This window comes from Kogia breviceps, chromosome 2 (assembly GCF_026419965.1).
Source record: "Kogia breviceps isolate mKogBre1 chromosome 2, mKogBre1 haplotype 1, whole genome shotgun sequence".
Classification (NCBI taxonomy): Eukaryota; Metazoa; Chordata; class Mammalia; order Artiodactyla; family Physeteridae; genus Kogia; species Kogia breviceps.
The window spans coordinates 126,235,571-126,249,395 of NC_081311.1; positions in this window are offsets into that span (position 1 = coordinate 126,235,571).

A 13,825-nucleotide genomic window follows, 5' to 3' on the forward strand; every position below is an offset into this window, starting at 1 on the left:
CCAGATGTGCACAAGAAATTAAGCACTTCTTTACCTATTCCTTCCCAGGACTTCCTGTTACATGATACTTTGCATATACTCATATCTTTATAAGCATGTCTCCTCTGAAAGACTCTGAGATTTTTAAAAGGGATTTGCTGCCTTAGCAACCAGCAGTGTGGCTACTAAATACATATTTATTGAACTAATAAATGTATATATTTGAAATTATTATAAAGTTTATACAAACAATTAACTACAATTTCCCTTACAGTATCTCTCACTCACCTACATTTGACCTGTTATCTGAAGACACATAGAAGAGGTCTGAACTCTCTTCCAAGTTCCAGACATTCAAATATTTAAAAGAATTTTGTGTGGACTTCCTGATTATCTCCTTTTTTTCCTCTATCATTCTTGTTATAACATCATGTTAAAATTATTTACAATTCAATCACAATAGTAGCAAGGGTTCTCATTTGCAAACAAAAGAGCTAATATTGGCACACATCAGGAGAAAAAAATTATTGTAAGTCTATTGTGTAGGTCACAAATAAGAAGACTGGAAAAACAGGATTTAAAACTGGAAACAAAGCACAGACGTGGAAGTAACCATTATGTCAAGACATCATTTAAGATATTCTTGCTATTTAATTTGACTCAAGTCTTGAAATTGATAACTCTTTATTTGGTATACTCATATTCCTACTGAAGTCAGGAAGTCCTTTTCCAGCACAGAGTTTTTGGTTTTTCTTCCAAAACTCATGTCTGTTTCATCCCTCTTGTTGAAATATACAATTTTTTGTAGCATAGTCATAGAGAATGCCTAGTTTTCAATCTGCAACTTGTCTGAAAATTTAGATATTTGAGTTTGCCTTCAATTTCTTCAAGTTGTACAATGATGTGCAGTCTTTGCTTTTTAGAAGACTTTCATATAGTCTAAGGCATTGGAAACTTTAATCATTATCAGTCCAATAAGAACTTCCTTTTCTCACATATCTCTCCATTATTCCAACTTGGTAGGAGTAATAAAACACATTAACTGGGTTTCCCTGGTGGCACAGTGGTTAAGAATTGGCCTGCCAATGCAGGGGACACAGGTTTGAGACCTGGCCCGGGAAGATCCCACATGCCACGGAGCAACTAAGCCCATGCGCCACAACTACTGAGCCTGTGTCCCACAACTACTGAAGACAGCGCACCTAGAGCCCATGTTCTACAAGAGAAGCCACGACAATGAGAAGACGGCACGGAGCAACGAAGAGTAGCGCCTGTACGCCACAACTAGAGAAAGCCTGCATGCAGCAACGAAGACCCAACGCAGCCAAAAATAAATAAATAAAATAAATAAATGTATTAAAACACACACACACACACATTAACTAGCTGGGAAAGAAGATTGTTCTTTCCCTGGGAATTTTTTTTTTTTTAAACGTTCAGTTCCCTTAATGCAGATAACGCATTCTTCTTTTACTCCTTCCAAATCCTTGAGAACTTTGCTGATACTTCCAGGTTCTCTCTATTATATTATGTTTACCTCTCTGGGTGGACAGGACCTAACGCAACCCTCATGTAGCCAACACCTGGTCCATCAGAAACATACAGAATTTTCTCTCCAAGAAAACTGGGGAGTGCAGGCTACCCAAATGCAACTACTTCTTTTTGGTTTGTCAGTCAGAGGTAAATAGCCCATCTTTTGCCTTTGACTTTTACTGAGAGAAAACATATACCAGTTTACTCTGTAACCTTCAATACCATAAGAGAGTCATATTTGGCTAGCTGAGTAGTCTCATTGAATTCTCTCTGATTAGATTTGAGGTGATAACTAGGCACATTCATCTTCTCCCCTTTGTGAGAGGGGAACTTAGACTCACAAAAATTTGTTTATAAAACTTTTCTTTACAAATCCTTCTTTAATATCCTCAATGAAATTGCAAAGCTTAAGAACTTCTAACCAATGTCCTATACATGTCCTTTGAAACTCTCCTTTTTTGTCTAGTATCTCGCTTTGCTGTCTTATCATTCCTGCCAAAGTTTCCAATTTAACATCTTGTTGCTCTATGAAGATAATTCAGAGTCTGGGTAGCTAACAGTGAGAAATTTCTACCACAGTAACTTTACTCTAAACGTGCTTGGTTGGCCATTTTTATTTTAAAAGGTGGCACAATATGCATGTTTTGTTTTGAGCAGAGCAGATGAAAAGAAGGCAACTGGAATTTACTGAGTTGATGTCATGTGAAAGGTAATCTGCTAGGTGCCTTCACCTAAGAGAGGTGATGGATTTAGAAAAAAATGTGTGTGTTGTGGGGAGGGCAGGGATTGGGGGGGTGATGCACTATTATTAGGGACATCTTTAAATGTCCTTCATTCAGTGAGAGAGTGCTTGCTAGCAGAGTGAAGAAAACTCCCATAACCAAAAAATTTTGAATTTTGTCACTATCTTTTCTTCTATCAGTTTTGTGTTATCACTGCAGCTGAATTCATACTGGAGGATATTGTGCATCCAAGTGGTCAGTCTGTAAGATAATTCCTGAAGATTCAACTTTAAGCCCTCTATTTGTTTGTCTTTCCTTAGCTTTTCAGTATACTCCCAATCTTAAATCATCACATTAATTTGAGGAATTTCCATGAGAGTGAATACAAAATCATTAGAAAAATTCCACATGTATGGACTCCTCCACACCCTAAAATTTCACCTCTCTTCATGTGAAAAATAAATACCCAAACATTGGGTAAATTCAAATCTCATTGGCAGAAGAAAGAAATTCTGATAATTCTACTTTTATTTTTTGTAGCAGATTCTCCTGTTGAGCAAGTGGGTCTTTAATTTTATATATAAAATGTTCTCTGCCACAAATATACCTCAGATGATATCTTGGATAAGCACAAGAACAGATTATTTTTAAGGCGCTGTAATTTTCACATATTTATATCATGGACAAATTTTCTCAATAATTTAAGTATTTATGCATCCCTGTCTTTGGTAAGCTCTAAAATGAAAGCTAAGGTTCTTTATCTACATTTGCCTTGACCATGATTTTCAACTAGAAAGTGAGTTCCAAAAAAGGTGTTGTCCCGTATTCTACTAATTTTAGAAAGTACACAGGACAAATCTCAAAATGGAGTATGTGCAAACACCATATTATTTACAGCAAACTAAATATAATGCCTTGATTTGGCACTGCCTGCTTGATATTTCTCTTGAAAACTGTTACATATGTTTGTTTTGAGTTTCTGCCAAAATAGCAAGATTCTTAAATATCTTTCATTTACTTCTTGTTAAATTCAAGGAAAGAATTACAGATTACCTTAGCTTAACTTTCATACAACAGTCCAGTGGACACTAAATCTGTTGGGAGAAAAAAGTAATATTCAAATTATACAGAAAAAAATGACTCTCGTAAACACAAATATATTGCAATTGTAACATGCCAATATTCATTTTTATACCTAAGCCAATTCTATTCATAATAATGTGACTCATTTACCAATTACATGTAGAACACAGTGAGACTGTAATTACATGGGGGCTGATTATCCAGGTTGTCAATTATTCAAGGATTTTGCTTCCCCTTCTTCTTCGTCCTGCTGTCCACCTCTCGGACAGTTATCGCCTCGTTAGTATTTTTACTCTCTGCTTGTTAGTGAGATTGGCAGGGAAAGGGAAAAGGTGTGAAAACTTAAATCAGTAGATATTATTACTTGCAAGAATTTCTCATAGAAATTGGTAGTGGAAGAGTTTGAAGCTAATTGCTAAAATTACATTGGGAATATGTGTGTTTCACTTATGCTTGTTTATCTAGTCCTCTCTATATCAGGGAGAGTTAAAAGTGAAACTCAAGGCTTACCAAAGGTAGAAAATTATTTTTGGTAGAGATTTTCTGAGAAAATTATTTTAGATGGAGGCTTTCTGAAGAAACTTACATAAAATAGTCAACCTAACAATTCAGATTTTTTACACTTCAGACAATTACATTATAAACATTATAATTTGCTCCCTAATGAACTGTTCAAATGCATAATTAAACATTTATAAAATATGCCTGATGAATCTCTTTAATTGGGAAAAATATGAATCTGAAAGTCAGTAGTTCATATTTTTATATTTTGAAGGCATCACAGGATATAACATGCAAGTTTAAATGTAATTTCTTTTATTTGAAAGTTTTATATTTCTCCTTTCAGTAAATCTGAGTTTATTTGAAAGCACCTTTCTATAATCTATTTTTAAAACAGATGAAATTCACCTGATCTGAAACATGAGCCATTTATTCACTCCCCCTAAATTTTAAAACTTTATGTAAACATTCATTTTTAAATTATTCAGTCATAAAATATTTTTGAGCATTAACTCTATGCCCAACATACAGTAGACATGAGATAAAATGATAAACAATTTATACATCGTTTTGCCATCACAATATTCACAGTTCAACAGCCAAAGCAGACATTCATGAAATACTCCTACGATCGTTTTTGCACTTCCCCCATCCCTCCCATTCAGGGTGAGGCCAACACAGAATAATGTAAAGGGCAGGAGGAATAATCAAAGCACTTAAGTTTTCTAGACCTCTGCAATTTCAGGCCAATTCTAACAGGGCTTCATGAGTGAGATTTTGCACCTTTCCCCACAGTCCATCGTTTCTGCCCTGGGACTGATCATTAGAACACATGAGACAATGTGGTGTTACAATAATATGATTTATAAGTATTCATTTCAGAGGAGGGAGAAAGCCAATCGATTGATAATAATCCACAAAATCACCAAAATACAGGCTTGTTTTTTGTATATTTATTTATAACCCAACCCCATTCTCTTGTTTCTCTCTTCTGACTCTGCTGGTGATCGCAATCATTACTACTGCCAAGATTCTGTTTTCTCTTCTGGAAGGTCCCAAAATACTGTTTCTTGCAATGCCCAAATTTGGTGTGAATGCCCATGTCATTATACTAAGGGAAAAGTTTATTATTTTTAGCTTTCATATCTTGCACTGTACAGCTTTTTCGTAATGATAGTTGGTGAGAAAAATTTATCTTAGACATCTGTGGTAAAAAGAGGAAAAGAACAACACTTTGGTTTCTGTTATATCTTGTGCTATAGCAAAAGTTGACCATTGATGATGAGCAATTTTTTTTTTAAACATAGCCTATTATAATGGTTGGCTTGTGATCTAAATGGTGTTTTTCAAGATGATAAGACTTTGTCATGTTGGGTACCTGATGACCATATCTTTGCATTGAGAAATGCCAAGAGCCTTCATTTTTGTTTTTTAAACAGAAAGTAAAATTTATACATACTTATATAATCAAATCATGATTAAATAGAGAAATATAGGTTACCTATTTAGCATGCAATTCTATTCGTCAAGAATATGGATTCTCTAATCAATAACTTTTTAAAACAGAATTCCTTATGAGAACTACTAGTAGGCATTTGAAAAACAACTTTTAACTTGAATGTATATTTTGAACATATATACAACTACACTGCTAAAAATATTGGCCATAATTCACATCTTTTTTTTTTTTTTTAAATTTTTATTATTTTTTTTTGTCTGCACCACGCAGCATGTGGGTTCTTCACTGCCTGATCAGGGATCGAACCCGTGCCCCCTGCAGTGGAAGTGCAGAGTCTTAACCACTGGGCCGCCAGGGAAGTCCCAAGCACACCCAAAATGTAATAATTAGGTATGACCTAACAAAATATGTACAAGATCTATATAAGAAAAACTATAAAACTCTGATGAATAAAATCAAATAAGAATTAAATAAATGGAGAGATAACTCATGTTCATGGATAGGGAGACATAATATTGTCAAGATGTCAGTTCTTCCCAACTTGATCTATAGATTCAATGTGATCCTAATCAAAATTTCAGCTAGTTACTCTGTGCGCATCAACAAACTGATTCTAAAATTTATAAGGAGATGCAAAAGACCCAGAATAGCCAACACAATAATTGAGAAGAAAAAAGTTAGAAGATGAAACTACTTGGCTTCAAGACTTATTAGACAGCTACAGTAATCGAAACAGTGTAGTATGGGCAAACAAACAGACAAGTAGGTCAATGGAACAGAATAGAAAGTCCAGAAATAGACCCATGTAATATAGTCAACTGATCTTGGACAAAGGAGCAAAGGTAACACAATGGAGCAAAGATAATCTTTACAAAAAAATGATATTGGAACAATTGGACAGCCATAAAAAATTGAATCTAGATGCAGACCTTACATCCTTTTCAAAAATTAACTCAAAATGGATCATACACTTAAAGTAAAACTGTTACAAGATAATACAAGAGAAAAACTGGAAGACGTTACGTACGGCATTGACTTGTTAGATACAACAACAAAGGCATGGCCTATTAAAGAAATAATTGATAAGCTGGACTTCATTAAAATTAGAAACTTTTGCTCTGTGAAAGAAAATGAGAGGACAAGTCACAGTCTAAGGACAAAGTATTTTGTCATGTGTATAAAGTACTGCTTTTCAAAATATAACAACACTTAAAACTCAATAAGGAAACATGTAACCCAACTAAAAAGTGAGCCAAAGACCTTATCTGGCACTTCATCAGAGAAAAATTTAAAATGGCAAATAAGCATATAAAAATGTTCCACATCATGTATCTTCAGGGAAGTACAAATTTAAAAATGAGATACACACCTATTTGAATCACCAAAATGTGAAATACTGACAGCAGTAAATGCTGGTGAAGATGTGGAACAACAAGAACTCTCATTCATTGCTGGGAGAATGCAAAATAGTACAACCACTTTGGAAGACAATATGGTAGTTTCTTACAAAACTAAATATATTCTTACCCAGTGGTCCAGCAATCACACTCCCTGGGATTTACCCCAAGGAGTTGAAAACATTTGTCCACAGAAGAAACTGCATATGTATATTTATAGCAGCTTTATTCATAATTGCCAAAACATGGAAGCAACCCAGATATCCTTCAGTAGGTGAATGGATAGACTGTGGTACATCTGGACAATGGAATATTATTCAGTGGTAAAAAATGAAATGCGCTATCAATGCATGAAAAGACATAGAGGAAACTTAAATGCATATTACCAAGTGAAAGGAGCCAATCTGCCAAGGTTATGTACTGTGTGATTCCAAGTATATAACATTCTGGAAAAGGAAAAAATATGGAGATAATAGAAAGATCAGTAGTTGTCAGAGTTTTGGTGGGGGAAGGAATAAGGATGAATAGGGTAGCACAGAGGATTTTTATGGCAGTGAAAATATTCTGTATGATACTATAAAGATGGATACATGATATTATATTTGCTCAAACCTGCAGAATGTATAACACCAAGAGTGAACCCTAATGTAAAGTATGGACTTCAGGTGATTATAATGTGTCATTGTAGGTTCATCAACTGTAACAAATGCACCACTCTGCTGGGAGATGTCCATAAGGAGAGAGACTCTGCATGTATGGGGGCAGGTGATACAAGGGAAGTCTTTAAAAAGTAAGAAAAGTAAATGTATAGCATTTTATTTATTGCCTTAAGTTTAAAGCACTTTTACATACTACATTAAATTTGAAAACTGCTTTATGTTAAATTAGTATGTAATTTATAGTTGATAAAGATGAGGTTTTTTTAAGCTTTAAAAGCTGGACCTTAGCTCCTAATATTTATTTGTAACATAATTAATATGATTTCTATCACTTTGGCCTATTTGTTTCTTCTAACATCATAATCTACAATGAACTATGAGAACTGTAGTAAATCTGTGAAAAATTGTCACTGATGAAATGAAAAGAAAAAACAACAAAGAATTTGAATCAGTTTGGGCAGGACCTGATTTATAATGCATACTCAATAAAGCATAATAAAAAATAATGTTTCAAATGTCTTAAATTCAGAGGGATCAATTTTTTGTGTAAATTCTTATTTTTGTGTGGGCCCAAAATTAGGCATTGATTTTGTTTGATTTCTTAGAAATTGCACTGTAGCTCTTCTCTTTCTCTCTCTCTTTTTTTTTAAAGACTGATGTTAGCTTTAAATAACTCACCCTACTTCCAATTACTGTGCACTGCCTTTGTTACTAAGCATACCTGAGTGATTATGAATAATTTTAAGTTACGTTTCAGTGTATTGAGGCTCTGGGACTAAAATGTCAAATTAGAAAGACAAATGTGGGCCAAGCATCTTGCCTTGTGTCTTCAATAAAGTATCCTAAAATTGAGAATTCTCAAATGTTTGAGTCAAGATCCATAAAACCTTGAGATTTTATCAGTGCTGATTGACATTTTTCACACATTGAAGGCAATCACAAAATTTCCCATTAAAAAATAAGTATATAATTTGTACATTCAGAATATTAACATAAACATTCAACTAACATTATTATCTCAATAGACAGTTGGCACCAGTTAGCATAAATAGTGAAAATATAGGCAAAGGAAGAAGTAGATTTAATTAACAACATCCAGGCTTGAGGCATTTTACTACTATGCATCTGGTGTTGTAATACCTTTTTGAAAGAAAAGAACACACAGGAAATCACTTATCTTAGAATGATTTTATAGTCTTAACATTTAGAGATTTATTAAAAACTTTGAAAATACATTTTTAAAAAATGTACAAAAATCCACTTAATGTAATTCCAATTAATGGATTTTTAATCAGTGAGATATATGCATAACCATTAAATACATGTATATTACATATGTGCATATTACATATAAATATATAGGTAATCTCTATATATCTATGTATCTATGTGCCTATCTACATTATGTATCTATTGTCTATCACCTGTGTATCTGTGTATCTATGTATCTATATGTATCCAATTCCCAGCTTCTCTCAGCTCACTATGTTTAGTCTGTGAAATGTAACAGAAATCTTTGCTGTATTTCTGAGAAGTGTCTTCAAAAAGAAAGTGTTATACTCTTCTTCCCCCTTCTCCATCATCCAGCTTGGAATACAACATGAATTTAGGATTTGTATCAGCCATTTTGACCATGGGGATAAGTCCCATGCCTTAGAAAAAAATGCAGGGAGGCACAGGAAGCAGTCAGCTCTTACAGAAATTGTATGAACCTCTAGGCTAGGTGGAAGGGACAGGGAAAGACATTCTGATCTTATTTAAGGGATTAGTTGAATGTGTAAATACTAAATTGTTGGATCCTCCGACTTCTTCTATCTTCTTTCAAAAAAAAAAAGGAAAAAAGAGTCCTTGTACTTCAGAGATGCATACTAATGAATGAAATGATATAAAGAAAATAATTTATTCAAAAATAAATTAGTGTGTGGGCTTCCCTGGTGGCACAGTGGTTGAGAGTCCGCCTGCCGATGCAGGGGACACGGGTTCGTGCCCCAGTCCGGGAAGATCCCACATGCCACGGAGCGGCTGGGCCCGTGAGCCATGGCCGCTGAGCCTGCGCGTCTGGGCCTGTGCTCCGCAACGGGAGAGGCCACAGCAGTGAGAGGCCCGTGTACCGCAAAATAAATAAATAAATAATAAAATAAATTAGTGTGGATGGTGGATATGTAGTACTGGGGGAAGTATGGAAGGATGAAGTAAGATTGACCTTGTGCTGATAATTGTTGAAACTGGGATATATAAGGGATATAAGGTTCATTTTATTATTCTTACTACTTTTGTATGTGTTCAAAAATTTTAGTAATAAAAATGAGAGAATATACTTAAAGTATCCAGAGGTGGAAGAAGTGGAGGAGAAAACAAAGGAGATATTAAAAAAAGATACAAGCTGAGTGAGAGAAAGAGAGAGAGAGAGAGAGGGAACCAGAGATCACATGCATAGAAATGGAAATAAAACATGAAAGAAAAATGGCATCAGATTTCTCAAATGTAACCTTATTGATTGTTTACTATAAAGAAATAGCTTCAAAATTATGAAAGAAAAGCATTTTAACTCAGAATTTAAATTTAGTTAAATTATTAATCAAGTGTAAGGGTAGAATTAAGAGATTTAAAAAAAAATTCAAGTTAGGCTCTTTTTCTGGGCAAATACTAGGGAAACTGCTTTAAGAAAATGAGAAGTAAACACAGAGAGACACCAGACTCAGGAAACAGAAAAGCCAACACAGAGCAAAGAAAAGGGAAGTGTCAAGATGAGAGCTGTTACCTGAATTTAGAAAGCAACCTGGCTAGATTAGATGAGGTAGCAACTGAGAGATAGTTAGGAGGAAAAAATATAGCTGATTGATTAGCCAATATGCTTGAGCTTTCAAAAATTATGTTGGTCATTTGAAACATCTGGTGGAGCAGTTTTTTAAAGTTAGATACATAGAAAACTAAGAAAACATTTTAAATGCCATTATTAATCCAGTAAAAATAAAAAGTTCTGAAAAGAGTATAATTCTCCATTTAGGAATGCAGCACTTACGTTGCCATACATGTGTAAACATTGACTTTATAGAACCCCAAGTTATAGTAAGAAGAATAAGGACAGAAAAATAGAATAAAATGGTGTAACCATGAAAAGTTAAAATTAATAGATTATTTTTAAAATTGATAAATCAAAAATTAATTTTACGTATATTATTCACTAATGTAGAAGCAAAAATTAACATTAAGAGCTGAAAGAACAGAGCTGGGAATTAGAAAGATGTGGAGAAAGGTACTGCATTTTTTTTCCAACATAAACTTTTAAGTACTGTTTGATTTACTTGATAAAATTGTTTAAACATATATTTCAAGTTATTTTTATCAATGAATATATGTCTGTGTCCAAATATATCTATATGCATTTATGTATATATATAACATATACACATGTGTTTATATATAATATGTATACGTGTGACATATATGTACATACGACAGACATATATACACATATGCACACACTCATACATACACATATATACACACATACATACATGTATACCAGAAAGTGTATTTTTCACTGTTGTAATTACTATGTTTTTTTTTTTTTTTTTTTTTTTTTAAATTTCTGTATTAGCCAGAGAGGCTGCCAGCTGCTCTTTGAATTTGCAGAAGTGGAAGGTCATTCTGGTGCAGATCTTCTTTGTCCTGCTCTGGGTCATGTGTTTGACCCTTTCAGTTATGCAAATATGGGGCAAGAAGAAACTCATAGTAGTGGGATTAGGGTGTAACAAGATTTTTTTTCCTATGTGATTTAGTAAAATCCACCTCTATGCAGAGCTCTGGGTTAGAGAATTAACCTATTTGCATAATGGCTCTAGGGACATTCTGGCCAAGGTACCAAGCATGAAACAGTGAGTGTCTGATACAAAATTTTTGTTGATGAGAAGAAACTAAACAGGTGGTTTACCTTCAATACAAAAAACAACCTCAGAGTTTGTTGGGAATGAATTTTAGCCCAGTTTATGGCTAGTGCTATCTCTTCCAGACCACCTGCCCAAGAGGAACAGTGGCTGAACTTAAGCTGAACTTACATATAAGGTAAAATAAACTATAACTTGAAATCACAGTTTGGGATTGTAAGAACACATTATGCCAGCATTGTTAACAAGTGTCACCCATTGATTATGCAGGATGAGACTCCACAAGTTCCCCCTACATGACTGGAAGAAATACTAACAGTAGTAAGCCAATTAAGATCCTACTTCTGTCTCAGTTTGTTAAAGAATTGTTGTCCTCTACCCTGAGTAAGCTGATAGGATCTTTGCCCAATATGAGGTGGTGGGGAGGTCTTGAGAGAGATGTGAACCTACTACTAGTAGAGCATTGTGGGCTATAGAAATTAATTGAAAAAAGAGCTAAAAGTTATAACTACATATGGAGCACAAATTGGCAGCGTAGGTCCCACTATTTACGTATATGAAGACATATGTTTATACATCCCCATGTCCTTACATCAATTTACCCTATGCCACTTTAGGAACTAAGATGTATAACCACACCATGGATATCATTACCATTCAGAGTCATAAACTCTGAAATGTCTCCCTTAATACTACTAACTCTCCTCTTTTTTTCTAGTCACAGTAGTCAATCTTTGAGACTCTTTCTAATCTTTAAATCAGCAAACATTTTATGTAGGGTCAGATAGTAAATATTTTATGATTTCCTATTATAAGGTGTCTTGTAATACTCAATCTGCCATTGTAGCGTAAAAGCAGCCATGGGCATTTGTAAACAACTAGGCATAGCTGTATTCTAAGAAAACTTTAATTATCAAAGGTTATTATCCATAATTCAGTCAGGTCAGATTTGTTTGTAGGACTTCATACTGCTAGGAAATTTTTCTTCCAAGCCTAAAAGGGACATATATTATTTTCAATCATAATCCACTGGCTAGAAACCACTCACATGGCCTCAATCTGATTGCAGGAGAATTTGAGAAATGTAGCCCTTGTGTGCCCAAGAGTAGAAAACAGGATTAGAGAACATCTACTCAATCTCTGAAAAAATACTAAATGTATCATTTTGTTTAAATTCCACATATTAATGATATCATATGATATTTGTCTTTCTTAGTCTAATTTACTTTGCTTAGTATAATAATCTCTATATCCATTCATGTTGCTACAAATGGCATTATTTCCTTCTCGAAAAAAAATATATACATATATATATATATATATATATGAATGAATCACTTTGCTGTACACCTGAAACCAACAACATTATAAATCAACTGTACTTAAAAAAATATTAAATGTAGCCCGAACTGTTTCTCTTCAATACAATGTCATTATTTCTAAAGATAATTTAGGGTGCTAATACTTACTTGGAATTATTAATATCCTCTAGTGTTTGTATATTTTACTTATTAGCTTAATAGGTTAAAACTAATTTCTCCCTAAGATGCAAGCATGAACTTAAAGCATGTCTGATTTGAGTCTACGTAAGATAATTTGAACTCAATGCCTCAATAATATAACAAAAACAAACCAAAATAATGAAAATTCTATGGATCTGAAACTAGATTTACCAAAGTATAGGAAGATTCTTGATGACTAAACTCTTAGAGGAAGATGGAAAGTGACGGTACCAACTAACACTTCTATTACCGAGACCAAAGACTCCAAGTTCTTAAAAAAATAAGAAAAAGAAAAAAATAGAGGTTAAATATTTTCCTTGTTGTGATCATTATTTTAATATTTAAGAGTATTAATTAGTCATTCCACATGGGGACCAGATTACATGAATTGATAGGAAAGCTTATATACCATAGAGGAAAAGTTCTAATCCTTAGGCCACCTCTAAATTTTCTGTGCACATCTGGATCCTGCGTATGCTCATTTGGATCAAAAGATGTTGCTGCTTATAAGGATGTGTGTTACATCTTGCATGGTGAACCTAGAGGTCTGAGAGCTATGCTAGTTAGGCAGCTTCCCTCACAAATAAACACTGGGTGAGAGCTTCTCACCAAGCACTCATTAAAAGGTAAACTTCCTTGGGCTGGGAGTCAAGTCAATCATCGTTCTCTTGCAAACCCAAAGCTGCCTTTTTCTCTGTTAGAAGCTGTTATCATCTTCAAAGCCATATCAAAACAGTGTTTGTTCTGTGCTTTGATTTCACCCACATGGTGAATTCAAAGACAGGTCTACTTGAGAGTAGAGAGAGACTATTTCAGATGTTTGAGCATTTGTCTTTCCGTGTTTGTAAACGTGATTTAAGTGCCTGACGGCTAACAAAAATTCTTTAAATGTAGCGGATTTTTTTTGCATTGAAACATTCTACCTTCTGTGTTTCAAAATGTTTATGGATGAGATTTCATAATCTTAAACATAAAACTCCAAAAGATTTGTAGAAGGACAATATAAACCGTAATTTACCTCAGTGTTCGTTTTCCTTTTTTTACCCTGATGCAGTCCAGTAAAAACAAACAAAAAAAAGCTCTTTTTGAATGACAATTTCTAA